Raw genomic sequence first — 14382 nt, forward strand, 5'->3', positions numbered from 1 at the left:
CCAGAACTGCATTTTTGTGTAAAAAAATGTAATTTTTCATTTCCACTGCCCAGTTGTATCAAAATTGGTGAAACCCCTGGGGGTTTGAAATGTACACTATACCCCTAGATGAATTCCCTGAGGGGTGTAGTTTGCAAAATGGGGTCACTTGTGGGGGGGTTCCACTGTATTGGTGCTTTGGGGTCTTGCTAATGCGACATAGCACCCACCAACATTCCACCACCAAAAATCACTCCTTCCCTTCTGAGTCCTGCCATGCACCCAGCTGGTATTTTTTGGTCACATATGAGGCATTGCCATACTCGGGAGAAATTGGGGCACAGATTTTGGGGTGCTTTTTCTCCTTCATACCTTATGAAAATGAAAAATTTTGAGCCAGAACTGCATTTTTGTGTAAAAAAATGTAATTTTTCATTTTCACTGCCCAGTTGTATCAAAATTGGTGAAACCCCTGGGGGTTTGAAATGTACACTATACCCCTAGATGAATTCCCTGAGGGGTGTAGCTTGCAAAATGGGGTCACTTGTGGGGGGGTTCCACTGTATTGGTGCTTGGGGGGTCTTGCTAATGCAACATAGCACCCACCAACATTCCACCAGAATCTGAGCTGCAAAATCCAAAAATCACTCCTTCCTTTCTGAGTCCTGCCATGCACCCAAATGGTATTTTTTGGTCACATGTGAGGCATTGCCGTACTCGGGAGAAATTGGGGCACAGATTTTGGGGTGCTTTGTCTCCTTCATTCCTTGTGAAAATGAAAAATTTTGAGCCAGAACTGCATTTTTGTGTAAAAAATGTAATTTTGCATTTGCACAGCCCAGTTGTATCAAAATTGGTGAAACCCCTGGGGGTTTGAAATGTACACTATACCCCTAGATGAATTCCCTGAGGGGTGTAGTTTGCAAAATGGGGTCACTTGTGGGGGGGTTCCACTGTATTGGTGCTTTGGGGTCTTGCTAATTCGACATAGCACCCACCAACATTCCACCACCAAAAATCACTCCTTCCCTTCTGAGTCCTGCCATGCACCCAGCTGGTATTTTTTGGTCACATATGAGGCATTGCCATACTCGGGAGAAATTGGGGCACAGATTTTGGGGTGCTTTGTCTCCTTCATTCCTTGTGAAAATGAAAAATTGAGCCAGAACTGCATTTTTGTGTAAAAAATGTAATTTTGCATTTGCACAGCCCAGTTGTATCAAAATTGGTGAAACCCCTGGGGGTTTGAAATGTACACTATACCCCTAGATGAATTCCCTGAGGGGTGTAGTTTGCAAAATGGGGTCACTTGTGGGGGGGTTCCACTGTATTGGTGCTTGGGGGGGGCTTGCTAATGCGACATAGCACCCACCAAAATTCCACCAGAATCTGAGCTGCAAAATCCAAAAATCACTCCTTCCCTTCTGAGTCCTGCCATGCACCCAAATGGTAATTTTTGGTCACATGTGAGGCATTGCCGTACTCGGGAGAAATTGGGGCACAGATTTTGGGGTGCTTTTTCTCCTTCATACCTTCTGAAAATGAATAATTTTGAGCCAGAACTGCATTTTTGTGTAAAAAAATGTAATTTTTCATTTCCACTGCCCAGTTGTATCAAAATTGGTGAAACCCCTGGGGGTTTGAAATGTACACTATACCCCTAGATGAATTCCCTGAGGGGTGTAGTTTGCAAAATGGGGTCACTTGTGGGGGGGTTCCACTGTATTGGTGCTTTGGGGTCTTGCTAATGCGACATAGCACCCACCAACATTCCACCACCAAAAATCACTCCTTCCCTTCTGAGTCCTGCCATGCACCCAGCTGGTATTTTTTGGTCACATATGAGGCATTGCCATACTCGGGAGAAATTGGGGCACAGATTTTGGGGTGCTTTTTCTCCTTCATACCTTATGAAAATGAAAAATTTTGAGCCAGAACTGCATTTTTGTGTAAAAAAATGTAATTTTTCATTTTCACTGCCCAGTTGTATCAAAATTGGTGAAACCCCTGGGGGTTTGAAATGTACACTATACCCCTAGATGAATTCCCTGAGGGGTGTAGTTTGCAAAATGGGGTCACTTGTGGGGGGGTTCCACTGTATTGGTGCTTGGGGGGTCTTGCTAATGCAACATAGCACCCACCAACATTCCACCAGAATCTGAGCTGCAAAATCCAAAAATCACTCCTTCCTTTCTGAGTCCTGCCATGCACCCAAATGGTATTTTTTGGTCACATGTGAGGCATTGCCGTACTCGGGAGAAATTGGGGCACAGATTTTGGGGTGCTTTGTCTCCTTCATTCCTTGTGAAAATGAAAAATTTTGAGCCAGAACTGCATTTTTGTGTAAAAAATGTAATTTTGCATTTGCACAGCCCAGTTGTATCAAAATTGGTGAAACCCCTGGGGGTTTGAAATGTACACTATACCCCTAGATGAATTCCCTGAGGGGTGTAGTTTGCAAAATGGGGTCACTTGTGGGGGGGTTCCACTGTATTGGTGCTTTGGGGTCTTGCTAATTCGACATAGCACCCACCAACATTCCACCACCAAAAATCACTCCTTCCCTTCTGAGTCCTGCCATGCACCCAGCTGGTATTTTTTGGTCACATATGAGGCATTGCCATACTCGGGAGAAATTGGGGCACAGATTTTGGGGTGCTTTGTCTCCTTCATTCCTTGTGAAAATGAAAAATTGAGCCAGAACTGCATTTTTGTGTAAAAAATGTAATTTTGCATTTGCACAGCCCAGTTGTATCAAAATTGGTGAAACCCCTGGGGGTTTGAAATGTACACTATACCCCTAGATGAATTCCCTGAGGGGTGTAGTTTGCAAAATGGGGTCACTTGTGGGGGGGTTCCACTGTATTGGTGCTTGGGGGGGGCTTGCTAATGCGACATAGCACCCACCAAAATTCCACCAGAATCTGAGCTGCAAAATCCAAAAATCACTCCTTCTCTTCTGAGTCCTGCCATGCACCCAAATGGTAATTTTTGGTCACATGTGAGGCATTGCCGTACTCGGGAGAAATTGGGGCACAGATTTTGGGGTGCTTTTTCTCCTTCATACCTTCTGAAAATGAATAATTTTGAGCCAGAACTGCATTTTTGTGTAAAAAAATGTAATTTTTCATTTCCACTGCCCAGTTGTATCAAAATTGGTGAAACCCCTGGGGGTTTGAAATGTACACTATACCCCTAGATGAATTCCCTGAGGGGTGTAGTTTGCAAAATGGGGTCACTTGTGGGGGGGTTCCACTGTATTGGTGCTTGGGGGGTCTTGCTAATGCAACATAGCACCCACCAACATTCCACCAGAATCTGAGCTGCAAAATCCAAAAATCACTCCTTCCTTTCTGAGTCCTGCCATGCACCCAAATGGTATTTTTTGGTCACATGTGAGGCATTGCCGTACTCGGGAGAAATTGGGGCACAGATTTTGGGGTGCTTTGTCTCCTTCATTCCTTGTGAAAATGAAAAATTTTGAGCCAGAACTGCATTTTTGTGTAAAAAATGTAATTTTGCATTTGCACAGCCCAGTTGTATCAAAATTGGTGAAACCCCTGGGGGTTTGAAATGTACACTATACCCCTAGATGAATTCCCTGAGGGGTGTAGTTTGCAAAATGGGGTCACTTGTGGGGGGTTCCACTGTATTGGTGCTTTGGGGGTCTTGCTAATGCGACATAGCACCCACCAACATTCCACCACCAAAAATCACTCCTTCCCTTCTGAGTCCTGCCATGCACCCAACTGGTATTTTTTGGTCACATATGAGGCATTGCCATACTCGGGAGAAATTGGGGCACAGATTTTGGGGTGCTTTTTCTCCTTCATACCTTATGAAAATGAAAAATTTTGAGCCAGAACTGCATTTTTGTGTAAAAAAATGTAATTTTTCATTTTCACTGCCCAGTTGTATCAAAATTGGTGAAACCCCTGGGGGTTTGAAATGTACACTATACCCCTAGATGAATTCCCTGAGGGGTGTAGTTTGAGGCATTGCCGTACTCAGGAGAAATTGGGGCACAGATTTTGGGGTGCTTTTTCTCCTTCATACCTTATGAAAATGAAAAATTTTGAGCCAGAACTGCATTTTTGTGTAAAAAAATGTAATTTTTCATTTTCACTGCCCAGTTGTATCAAAATTGGTGAAACCCCTGGGGGTTTGAAATGTACACTATACCCCTAGATGAATTCCCTGAGGGGTGTAGTTTGCAAAATGGGGTCACTTGTGGGGGGGTTCCACTGTATTGGTGCTTGGGGGGTCTTGCTAATGCGACATAGCACCCACCAAAATTCCACCAGAATCTGAGCTGCAAAATCCAAAAATCACTCCTTCCCTTCTGAGTCCTGCCATGCACCCAAATGGTAATTTTTGGTCACATGTGAGGCATTGCCGTACTCGGGAGAAATTGGGGCACAGATTTTGGGGTGCTTTTTCTCCTTCATACCTTATGAAAATGAAAAATTTTGAGCCAGAACTGCATTTTTGTGTAAAAAAATGTAATTTTTCATTTCCACTGCCCAGTTGTATCAAAATTGGTGAAACCCCTGGGGGTTTGAAATGTACACTATACCCCTAGATGAATTCCCTGAGGGGTGTAGTTTGCAAAATGGGGTCACTTGTGGGGGGTTCCACTGTATTGGTGCTTTGGGGTCTTGCTAATGCGACATAGCACCCACCAACATTCCACCACCAAAAATCACTCCTTCCCTTCTGAGTCCTGCCATGCACCCAGCTGGTATTTTTTGGTCACATATGAGGCATTGCCATACTCAGGAGAAATTGGGGCACAGATTTTGGGGTGCTTTTTCTCCTTCATACCTTATGAAAATGAAAAATTTTGAGCCAGAACTGCATTTTTGTGTAAAAAAATTTAATTTTTCATTTTCACTGCCCAGTTGTATCAAAATTGGTGAAACCCCTGGGGGTTTGAAATGTACACTATACCCCTAGATGAATTCCCTGAGGGGTGTAGTTTGCAAAATGGGGTCACTTGTGGGGGGGTTCCACTGTATTGGTGCTTGGGGGGTCTTGCTAATGCAACATAGCACCCACCAACATTCCACCAGAATCTGAGCTGCAAAATCCAAAAATCACTCCTTCCTTTCTGAGTCCTGCCATGCACCCAAATGGTATTTGTTGGTCACATGTGAGGCATTGCCGTACTCGGGAGAAATTGGGGCACAGATTTTGGGGTGCTTTGTCTCCTTCATTCCTTGTGAAAATGAAAAATTTTGAGCCAGAACTGCATTTTTGTGTAAAAAATGTAATTTTGCATTTGCACAGCCCAGTTGTATCAAAATTGGTGAAACCCCTGGGGGTTTGAAATGTACACTATACCCCTAGATGAATTCCCTGAGGGGTGTAGTTTGCAAAATGGGGTCACAAAATTCCACCAGAATCTGAGCTGCAAAATCCAAAAATCACTCCTTCCCTTCTGAGTCCTGCCATGCACCCAAATGGTATTTTTTGGTCACATGTGAGGCATTGCCGTACTCGGGAGAATTTGGGGCACAGATTTTGGGGTGCTTTTTCTCCTTCATACCTTCTGAAAATGAAAAATTTTGAGCCAGAACTGCATTTTTGTGTAAAAAAAAATTTAATTTTTCATTTTCACTGCCCAGTTGTATCAAAATTGGTGAAACCCCTGGGGGTTTGAAATGTACACTATACCCCTAGATGAATTCCCTGAGGGGTGTAGTTTGCAAAATGGGGTCACTTGTGGGGGGGTTCCACTGTATTGGTGCTTTGGGGGTCTTGCTAATGCGACATAGCACCCACCAACATTCCACCACCAAAAATCACTCCTTCCCTTCTGAGTCCTGCCATGCACCCAACTGGTATTTTTTGGTCACATATGAGGCATTGCCATACTCGGGAGAAATTGGGGCACAGATTTTGGGGTGCTTTTTCTCCTTCATACCTTATGAAAATGAAAAATTTTGAGCCAGAACTGCATTTTTGTGTAAAAAAATGTAATTTTTCATTTTCACTGCCCAGTTGTATCAAAATTGGTGAAACCCCTGGGGGTTTGAAATGTACACTATACCCCTAGATGAATTCCCTGAGGGGTGTAGTTTGCAAAATGGGGTCACTTGTGGGGGGGTTCCACTGTATTGGTGCTTGGGGGGTCTTGCTAATGCAACATAGCACCCACCAACATTCCACCAGAATCTGAGCTGCAAAATCCAAAAATCACTCCTTCCTTTCTGAGTCCTGCCATGCACCCAAATGGTATTTTTTGGTCACATGTGAGGCATTGCCGTACTCGGGAGAAATTGGGGCACAGATTTTGGGGTGCTTTTTCTCCTTCATACCTTCTGAAAATGAAAAATTTTGAGCCAGAACTGCATTTTTGTGTAAAAAATTTAATTTTTCATTTTCACTGCCCAGTTGTACCACAATTGGTGAAACCCCTGGGGGTTTGAAATGTACACTATACCCCTAGATGAATTCCCTGAGGGGTGTAGTTTGCAAAATGGGGTCACTTGTGGGGGGGTTCCTAAATTTTACCATCTTATGGTGCCTAGAAACCTACATGGTGCCTAAAAAATAATCTCATAAAAAGGAGGCTCCAAAATCAAGTAGGTGCTCCTTCTATTATGAAGCCTGTGGTTTGGTCAACGTGCACACTAGGGCCACATATAGGATATTTATGAAAACAAAAGAATTGGGGGAATCAATTTTTAGTCACATTTCTCTAGTAAAATGTACTGTGTTCCTTAGAAAAATGTATTAAAATTGCAAATCTGCAAAAAAAAGGAAATTTTGAAATTTCACCTACACTTTTTTTTTAATTCCTGTGAAACACCTAAAGGGTTAACAAACTTCCAAAATGCTGTTTTGAATACTGTGAGGGGTGCAGTTTTTGAAATGGTATCATTTATGGGGGTGTCTCACATACAAGTCCCTCAAAGTCACATCAGAACTGAACTGGTCCCTAAAAAAATCAGTGTTTGAAATTTTCTTGAAAATTTGAGAATTTGCTATTCATATTGTAAGCCTCCTAGTGTCCAAAAAATTAAAAGGAAGTTGAAATAATGATGGAAACATAAAGTAGACATATGGTCTATGTTAGTTATTAACTATTTTGAGTGGTATGATTATTTGTCTCACAAGCAGAAAATTTAACATTTTGCAAATTGCAAAATTTTCCATTTTTTCACGACATTTTGGTATTTTTCACAAAAAAACACAGACTGTATCGACCCAAATTTACCACTAATTTGAAGTACAATGTGTCACGAAAAAACAATCTCAAAATCACTGGGATAAGTAAAAGCAAAAAAAAGTTATCCCCACTTAAGTGATACATGTCAGATTTGAAAAAAAGGGCTCTGTCAGGAACGCAAAAACTGGCTCTGTCAGGAAGGGGTTAAAGGAGGAAAGGATTTTTTTTAGATGTATGGACATGGGAATGTTGAGGGATCTGCAAAAGTTTATTCTTCAATCTATAGATTTAATTTAATGACATTAGTTTTTGTTTGACAACACTTTTTATTTAATGTTTTTGGGACTACAATGGGGACCAGATGTTCTCCTGGTTTTACAAACACTAATATGGGTCATTCCTAAGATCGGTACATCTGGAAACGGGCAACAAGAGTGGTCCCCTATGGCCACTTTTTTTTCTATTTTTGGGATGTGGTCTCCTGCTCTTCTACTTGCATTGTAAATGAATTAACCCTTCATGCATGAATTCAATATACTGTATATTTTTTTAAATGTATTCGTTTTGATGGCTTCTAGAAATGCACAAAAGTTTTTATTTGTTCAAACTATAAAAAAAAGTTGTACACGTGTCCTCCCAGCTCCTCCCTCTCAGTGGCCAAGTTTAGTTCAGTGCCATTGTGCTATCTCTGAATTCGGATAAAATGCTCCTGCTGGGCTTCTTTGTCTCAATCACTTCATTAATGGCATGAGGTGGTAATTGCCATGAAAGAAAATGCAAATCCACTCCCATAATCCTCTGCTCCTCAGGAACTAATGACTATGTGTCTCCATAGCCTTAGCCAGCATTTTGTGTAAGGTGATCCTTGCTTTACTAGAGTCCAGTTAGCTTTGCGCAGTGGCAGTATCATAGCCAATGAGGTTAATCTGAGGCGTGATTATTGCTTTTTGAAAACTTTTCCCAATACCCCGCCATGATGACTTGAAATATAGTCAGCATAGGCAATTTTTGACAGTCTCCCTGGAGACTGAAAAATGTGTTGAATAATAGATCTACATAGAGAACAAAACTGTAAGGGTTGTGTTTGTACATAGATTTTTTATTTGAGAACTATCATTCTAGAAACTATTTATTACTGTTGGCCATCATTGTGATTGCCATTGATGCTAACATACTATATGTCATTGATGACCATCAACGGTTTTAACCATTTTTATTTGACTGACTAGACCATAGGCCAATCAAAATCTGGGAGCAGGGCTTCATGGGTGTCCTGGAACTTTCGGAAAATTGAAAAAACTATTTGATTATGCTGTGCCATCTCTTCAATGTCAAAACTATTCTGCATTGACCATAAACCATTGATAAGTTTGACACATCGATGGACATCCCTAATATATATAAACTATGGAGCAAAAAAATTATTTTTTAGACTTTTTGTATATCTGTTTGTTCTGGCATCACGCAAACACTGCTGGAGTTATTTGGATGGAGTTTTTACTACTGTTTAGCTTTGTGACCTAGAAATAAACTAAGTTATGTATTAAATGTAAAGTGTATTTTTATGTGCAGTATACAATGATGGGAAGAATCCAGAGATTAGAGGGATCACCGCACCAGGTCCAGACCACCCAGTGGCCAAGTGCTCGCTGTACATGGACGACGTCACTGTCTTCTGCGCGGATCATCGCTCGGTGGCAGCACTCGTCCAGACCTGTGAGGACTTCGGCCGTGCTTCGGGGGCAAAAGTCAACTGCGGGAAGTCAGAGGCCATGCTCTTCGGAAAGTGGCACCTGTCATCCTCGGCTCCTTTCCCATTTACCGTCAAACCGGACCTCATCAAAATTCTGGGGGTCTGGTTCGGTGATGATGGAGCCGCCCGGAAGTGCTGGGATGAGAAACTTGCAACAGTGAGACAGAAAATTGGACTGTGGAGCCTCAGAGACCTTTCCATCGAAGGGAAAGCCCTTGTGCTGCGGAACGAGATTCTTCCCGTCCTGCAGTACACAGCCCAGGCCTGGCCGCCGCCCACTGCGGTCTGCAAGGCCATTACCCGGGCCACTTTCCACTTCATCTGGGGCTCCAAAATGGACAGAGTGAAGCGGAGCATTATGTACAAGGATCCCCTCAAAGGTGGCAAAGGCATTCCAGACATTCCAACTATGCTGAGAGCCTTCTTTGTATGTACTTGCATCCGCAGAACTTTGATTGAAAATTGTGCCGGCTCTGCAGGGAACTCCATGTCCCGCTTCTTCCTCCTGCCTTTGTGGAGGACCCTTAAATGGGACAAGTGGGACAGCTCCATCCCTTACAACTGGACAACTCCGTGGTTCTACCTGGATGTGTCCAAGTTTGTGAGGGAACACCAACTGGAGGGATTGAAACCCGACTTGTGGAAGCCAAAAACTGTCCACAAGCTCATCAGAGCCAGAGACACTATGGAATCGATACCAGGGCTCCCGGCGGCAACTGTTAAGTTTGTCTGGGAGTGCGTGGCATCCAAGAGACTGAGTAATAGACATAAAGACTTGTCATGGATGGCCATCCAGGGGGGATTGCCTCTCCGGTCATTCATGCACTCCCGAAACTTGTGTAGGTACAGACATTGTCCCTGGTGCCTCGTTCGCGAGGAAACATCTATGCACCTCTTCTGGGACTGCACCTATGCACAGTTGCTGCTGGATGCCTTAGAGACTGAGTTTAAGGACTGTGTGCCCAGGAGCCACCTATCGTACCATTCGGTGCTTTATGGACTGTTCCCCGGCACACACACTGTTGGGGCGACCCAGGAGGCCTGGCGCCTTATAAACTGTTTTAAGGACGCTGTGTGGTTTGCCAGGAATCGCCTCATTATGAGGAGGGAGAGGATGTCCGTGCAGGACTGCCGCAGGCTGATCCACAGCCTGCTCAGAGACTACTCCATCCGGGATAGCCCTGAGGAAGAAGAGGACTAACCCCCCCCTTCTTCTGGCCCTCTCCCCATTGAACTGAGTGATAAGAACTGTGACGTGGCCCCACTCCCCCATTTCACGATGTCTGTTGTTTTATTGATGTCCTGTCTATTTATTGCCCTCCCCTTATATGTGTCTGTCTGGTCAATAAAGCTTCGGGCAACGTGACTCCCCCTCCCTCATCCCCCTCCCCTCCACCCATAGTCTTATCCATAGTCAATGATTGTTTAAGGTTAGAATGCATAGTGCATAGCATGTCTTATGGTATTTGATTTCTTATACTGTATTTCATGAAATGTACTATACAGTTTTGCATGTGTGCTGTGTTTTGGCTGTGCTGCGACACAGTATATATGTCTGAATGTTACTGTCTGTTTTTTGCTTTCTTTATGTACAATAAAGATTTGCCTTTTCAATCAAAAATCTGAGGCGTGATTATTGCTTTTTGAAAACTTTTCCCAATACCCCGCCATGATGACTTGAAATATAGTCAGCATAGGCAATTTTTGACAGTCTCTCTGGAGACTGAATAATGTGTTGAATAATAGATCTACAGATAACAAAACTGTAAAGGTGCCCACACACTATAAAGATCTGCGATCATAAAATGTGCGCATAAATTAGCCTTGAAATCTTTTTTCCGTCCTGGACAAAAGATTTCAGGCAAGCGCACATCTTTACCAAAGATTTTTCTTAAGATCCCGTGTGCGTTCCTATGGATCTTATGTTAAATCTTCTGATCTTTTGTGCAGCATGTAAGATCAGAAGATTCAGCTAAAGATCCACGGGAGCGCGCATCGGTCAAAAATCGGCCGATTTTCGAACGATTATCGGCAAACATCTGACGATATATCGGCCAATCGGCCCAAAAATCGTTCTAGTGTGTGGGCACCTTAAGGGTTGTGTTTAAACATAGTTTTTTTGTGGAAAATAATGCTGTGTACACACGGGGTAATATGATTGCTGGGGATATATTGCTAGCATCCATATATAGCTCCATCCCTTACAACTGGACCACTCCGTGGTTTTACCTGGACGTGTCCAAGTTTGTGAGGGAACACCAACTGGAGGGATTGAAACCCGACTTGTGGAAGCCAAAAACTGTCCACAAGCTCATCAGAGCCAAAGACACTATGGAACCGATCCCAGGGCTCCCGGCGGCAACTGTTAAGTTTGTCTGGGAGTACGTGGCATCCAAGAGACTGAGTAATAGACATAAAGACTTGTCATGGATGGCCATCCAGGGGGGTTTGCCTCACCGGTCATTCATGCACTCCCGAAACTTGTGTAGGTACAGACATTGTCCCTGGTGCCTCGTTCGCGAGAAAACATCTATGCACCTCTTCTGGGACTGCACCTATGCACAGTTGCTGCTGGATGCCCTAGAGACTGAGTTTAAGGACTGTGTGCCCAGGAGCCACCTATCGTACCATTCGGTGCTTTACGGACTGTTCCCCGGCACACACACTGTTGGGGCAACCCAGGAAGCCTGGCGCCTTATAAACTGTTTTAAGGACGCTGTGTGGTTTGCCAGGAATCGCCTCATTTTGAGGAGGGAGAGGATGTCCGTGCAGCGACCATTAGGCGACCAGCGACCATTAGGCAGTGCACACGGGAGCGCGCTCCAAATCACTGGCAATATGCGCTCCAAATCACTGGCAATATGGTCGCTCAGCGACCATATTGCCAGCGATTTTACATGAAATTGCACCCGTGTGTACTCACCTTATATTCTAGGGACTATCTATTAGGGATGGTCATTGTTGTGATTGCTATTGATGATGGTTGCCGTCGATGGTGATAGTACATACTACAATCGATGGTAGCATACTATATAATGGATGACCATCGATGGTTTTATCTATTGATGGTCAACAATATTCTTTGACTGGAAGTCCCGCCCACAATCAGAACTTGGGGCGGGGCTTCACATGTGTCCTTCAGGAAAATGAATAAAAAAATATCCGATTTTATTATGCTTTGCTATTGGTTGAGGGGAACAATGTGATTGTTCCCCATCAATAGCAAAACTATTTTAAATCGTCCGTAAACCATCAATGATTATGAATCATCGATGGACCATCCATACTATTTATGAACTATGGAGAAGCAAAAGGTATTTTGTTTAGAATTTTTGTCTCTCTGTTTGTTCCGTCATCATGCAAACACTGGAGGAATTTGGAGTGGAGTTTTCACTGCTGTATAGCTTAGTGACCTAGAAAGAAACGGAGGTATGTATTATGTTGATGTGACATCAGGGAGAGACGTAGGGATGGCCATCGGTGCCTTTGCCATCGATGGCGGAAAACTATTCAATGGGTGACCATCAATAGTCTTATATAACGATGGTCCTCTATTACGTTTGAGTGATTGCCCTGAGGGCCAATCAAAACACGTGGGTGGGGCTTCATGGGTGTCAGGGTGAAACCATCGGGTTCTCCCCCATCAATGGCAAAAGTATTCAACATTGGCCATAAACCATCATCATCGATGGTCAATGGCCATCCCTAGAGAGAAGTAATAAATAAAAAACACATCTTATATACAGTGATACAATAAACTGGGTATTTACAGAAAGTCAAAGGTATGAGGGCCCTGCTTGCAAGCTTACAATCTATAGGATGCTAATGCTAGTTATTAAACCCTTTGAGTGCCAACATCTCTGTGAGAGATGTGCAAATTATCTGCTAAAAAGCGTCTCTCACATTTGTTATATAAGTTCAAATAAAAAATGTTGTGTAAAAAAGATTTTATTTCCCATATAAGGTAAACATTGCAGGTCATCATGATGAATAAAAAAAAAATTCTTGGCAATTTTCACACCTATTTGGACAAATTTACTTGCCACTCAAAGGGTTAATAAAGATAACTATTCGAATGATTGAGGATTAAGGATCTATAATGCTATTGCTGCTTCACATTGATTCTAAAACTGATTAATGTGTATAATAATAAAGTTTTTACAGCCAATGTTAAATGTCCTCTGGTATTATATCGGAGATTGCATTATCACAGACTGAGCTACTAGTAGGCTCCTGGGTAAAACAGGTAACCTGCCCCTAGATTAATTTGTTGGGAGTGAAAATAATATTGGCCCTTATTTTGATCTGAGCGGTACGGCCCGCGTGCGGCCGTACCGCCGATGTTTACACTCTGCACATGCGCAGAGGTCACTCTGCGCATGTGCAGGGGAATTCGCCGTGTAAAAAATTTAGACGCCGCAAAGGGGGCGTATAGGGGTGTGAGGGGCTTAATAGCCTCATTACCCTATGTATACGCCCAGCGTTTCATGGGCGTTCCCATGCAAACGCGGGGCGTATGCATGGTAATGAGGCTATGACGCCAGTGATGGGGGCGGAAAGCTGACATCGCCGGATGTCAGCTGCCCGCCCCAATACAAGCTTTTACACGGACGATTGTCCGTGTGCTCGAAGCTTGCGTGAGCGGGGGGAGCGTGCGGCCCTGCCTTCGATGGTCATCGACCATCGAATGCAGGGGGCAGCTCCCAACATGGTGGAGGCGTACGCCCCGCCATTTTCATGCGGATCGGCAGCCGTCCGTGTACGGACGGCCGTGCCGATCCGTCTTGTAGGCGGGGATTCGTCTGGTGCGGTCGGAGCCGCATATGCGGCTCGACCGCACCAACCAGAATAAGGGCCATTGTGACTGGACTGAATGGTCCTTCAGCTAGGGATGGGCATTGGCCCTGTTATGGTGCCTATACACTTATACGATAAGATGTGATGCGACAATGCAATGTCCCATCGCATCTGATCGCATCAAGTGGTGCCCAGTGCAGCACCCAATGTTGCATGCTATCTGGATGGACATCGGGTGCTGCAAGAGGCGTAGGGTGGTAACTGTGTAGCAGGGACCATGGTGGCTGTGTAGTGGGGACCAGAGCGGTGGAGCTTTCAGGTGGTGGGACTCGGCAGTGGCAGCAGATTACTTTGAAATACTGGATGACCCTCTAAGGCCCCTGAGAGAGAGCTCTCTCAGCCAATCAGTGGCCTCACATTCAGGCGGCCACTGATTGGCTGAGAGAGCTCTCTCAGTGGCCTCAGCCAATCAGAGTGCCGTCCAGTGTTTCAAAGTCATCTGCTGTCGCTCCACTCAGGTCCAGCGCTACCCCCTCAGCACAGCCTGCAAAGCAGGTAGGCGCCTACCCTGAGAGGCGCTCTCCTCCCCGCCTTCCTTCTGCCCCTGCGTCTGTCAGAATATATGACAGGTAGCAGCGCCGTCAGCCGGCTAACGGTTCCGCACATATCAGTGGATTGG

General features: G+C 44.3%; 2 non-coding genes across 2 annotated transcripts; both read left to right on the forward strand.

Moving 5' to 3' along the window:
* Positions 1-8039: 8039 nt before the first annotated feature.
* LOC146076549 (U4 spliceosomal RNA) lies at positions 8040-8180 on the forward strand. Its single transcript, XR_014473949.1, has one exon. It is a non-coding gene; the product is annotated as a U4 spliceosomal RNA (small nuclear RNA).
* Positions 8181-10487: 2307 nt separating this feature from the next.
* LOC146076798 (U4 spliceosomal RNA) lies at positions 10488-10629 on the forward strand. Its single transcript, XR_014474196.1, has one exon. It is a non-coding gene; the product is annotated as a U4 spliceosomal RNA (small nuclear RNA).
* The last annotated feature ends 3753 nt before the right edge of the window (positions 10630-14382 follow it).

The sequence above is a fragment of the Crinia signifera genome, chromosome 4 (genome assembly GCF_055691185.1).
Source record: "Crinia signifera chromosome 4, ASM5569118v1, whole genome shotgun sequence".
Taxonomy (NCBI): domain Eukaryota; kingdom Metazoa; phylum Chordata; class Amphibia; order Anura; family Myobatrachidae; genus Crinia; species Crinia signifera.